Here is a 3,077-nt window from a genome sequence, read left to right as displayed (position 1 = left end):
TGTCAGATTATCAAAGTGGTACTTCTAACTGTGAACTTATCTTTACCAACATGCATAGTCATGTCAGATTATCAAAGTGGTACTTCTAACTGTGAACTTATCTTTACCAACATGTATAGTCATGTCAGATTACCAAAGTGGTACTTCTAACTGTGAACTTATCTTTACCAACATGCATAGTCATGTCAGATTATTGAAGTGATAATTCTAACTGTGAACTTATCTTTACCAACATGTATAGTCATGTCAGATTATTGAAGTGATAATTCTAACTGTGAACTTATCTTTACTAACATATATAGTTATGTCAGATTATCAAAGTGGTACTTCTAACTGTGAACTTATCTTTACCAACATGTGTAGTCATGTCAGATTATCAAAGTGGTACTTCTAACTGTGAACTTATCTTTACCAACATGTGTAGTCATGTCAGATTATCAAAGTGGTACTTCTAACTGTGAACTTATCTTTACTAACATGTATAGTCATGTCAGATTATCAAAGTGGTACTTCTAACTGTGAACTTATCTTTACCAACATGTATAGTCATGTTAGATTATCAAAGTGGTACTTCTAGATATATCGTAGAATGTACTTCACAACACTCCCTCTTTATCTACATATATATATATACAGCAGAATGTACTTGACAACACTCCCTCTTTATCTACATATATATATACAGTAGAATGTACTTGACAACACTCCCTCTTTATCTACACACATATATATATATACAGCAGAATGTACTTGACAACACTCCCTCTTTATCTACATATATATATATATATATACATATACAGTAGAATGTACTTGACAACACTCCATCTGGGTGTTTTCTTTATTGTTTAAGTTGTTGTTTTTTGGTTGTATTGTGACATAAAAGAAATTAAATAAAGGAATATAGCCTATGTTTAATATGTGAAATTTAAGACTAACGCCCTCTGTAAAATTATTTTCTTTTTTCCAACGACGAAATTATTATTATTTCCCTTATTAATGTTACCTTGGAAACTAATCTAGTAGTAATAAAGGTGTCGTAATATAAAGGTTATCTAACACATTTGTGTAATGATATGTGTCCTTTCTTTTATTTCCTTTCTTATAACGAAACATTCTTATTACTCAGAAGAGAGAATCTCCCGTGAGTAAATAAAACTAAATTCTGGTTCCCATTATCTTAAGATCAACATACAACGGAAGAGTTTGGTTTTTCCATCTTGGAGATAAAAATTAATATTATTTAGAACCATGACTTTCGAAAGGTTATCATGTGTAGACAGGCGGAGATAGATAAAAAAGAAAAACAGAGAAGAACGTACTTCTGTTATCTGTTTATCCATCCATCTATGTAACTATTTCCAGATAAAGCAGGAATAGAAAGGGTTAATATTTTATACGGTCTGTAAAATTTCAGCTATATGATATATGTTATAACATATTTCACGTGAAGCTAATACACTGCTGTATCGTCTCTGGAAAGACAGTACTGAGGTCTGATGGGCGATAATGTTACCAGCAGAGGCTTTTGACGGACAGTTAAAGTTGTTAAGTTGTTGGAAACATAGCTTGTGTTGGCTTAATGGTAAGTATGAGAGCTTATAACGGTAAATATCTGGGTTAGATACCCGAGGTTGGCAAAACGCTCATTGTGTAGCTCTGCGCTTAAATAGAAACAAATGGTATAGTTATTGATGTTTCTAGGGGGCAGGTTGTAGACACAGTATACGTCGACACTGGACAGCCTGGACATAATATCTGCTCAGACTGCATAACATGACTACCTAGAATTGTGAATACACTGTTCATGGACAGACCCACATTAACCAATCAGCACTCAAGGACCCAATCACAGAGGTTCGATAAATATAAGTATACGACAATCGGAAGTAACAAACGTATCAATGTCATTCATTTATTTATGTTTTACCATGACCGTAATGTCCTCTCAGCCTGTCTACTATATTTAATATTAGATAATTAGAACACAAACCTTTACACTGTCTTACTTTAAAACCAGGGAAGACATGGGTAGGGGTAGGGTTAGATCCGAAAGCCGCTTCCCTATGCCACTGATGTAAAGAAACTCCTCAACATTGCATCTTCTCTTCTTATACAAGGGGATAAGCACATTTTATTAAAATGATTTTAAATATATAAATCAGACTGTCGCATGGCAACCACCGTTGTGGTGGAATTACGTTTGTATATTGTTTGACGTTGTATAAATACTGTAAAGCCACCAAAATATATCACTTTTGTAACAAATCATAAAGATGTGTTCAGATCGGGAATTTATCTAATTTCTAAAGATAAGTTTGTGTTTGGTTACTCACACCTTTCAGCCCCTATAATAGTAGGCCTATAAATATATGGAATCGGATTTAATGTCTGTGACGTCACACTTTTAGTATCAAAGAAGACGGATCGTATTTTTTGTCTGATTTAAATGGAAATGACGTCATAAAAATGTATGTGTATTTTATAGAGGTATATTGCCATTGTGATGTCACAATAAAAATTCATTAAAGAAGACTAACTTTTATAAAGAATGTACAAGTTGAACCCGCGAAATTCTGCAAAAAATTAATTTTGGGAGTAGAGTTAGGTTTGATAAACATTTCTGACTAAGTTTAACCCAGTAAGATGTATGAAATAAAACTAGAACACAAACTTGAGTATGGTACTGACAAAGTTTAACCCAGTAAGATGTATGAAATAAAACTAGAACACAAACTTGAGTATGGTAATGGCAAAGTTTAACCCAGTAAGATGTATGAAATAAAACTAGAACACAAACTTGAGTATGGTACTGACAAAGTTTAACCCAGTAAGATGTATGAAATAAAACTAGAACACAAACTTGAGTATGGTAATGGTAAAGTTTAACCCAGTAAGATGTATGAAATAAAACTAGAACACAAACTTAAGTATGGTAACGGCAAAGTTTAACCCAGTAAGATGTATGAAATAAAACTAGAACACAAACTTGAGTATGGTAACGGCAAAGTTTAACCCAGTAAGATGTATGAAATAAAACTAGAACACAAACTTGAGTATGGTAACGGCAAAGTTTA

Source organism: Limulus polyphemus, unplaced genomic scaffold (genome assembly GCF_000517525.1).
Source record: "Limulus polyphemus unplaced genomic scaffold, Limulus_polyphemus-2.1.2 Scaffold2964, whole genome shotgun sequence".
Lineage (NCBI taxonomy): Eukaryota > Metazoa > Arthropoda > Merostomata > Xiphosura > Limulidae > Limulus > Limulus polyphemus.
The sequence above is the reverse complement of the archived record's forward strand: the minus strand, read 5'-3'. Positions refer to the sequence as shown.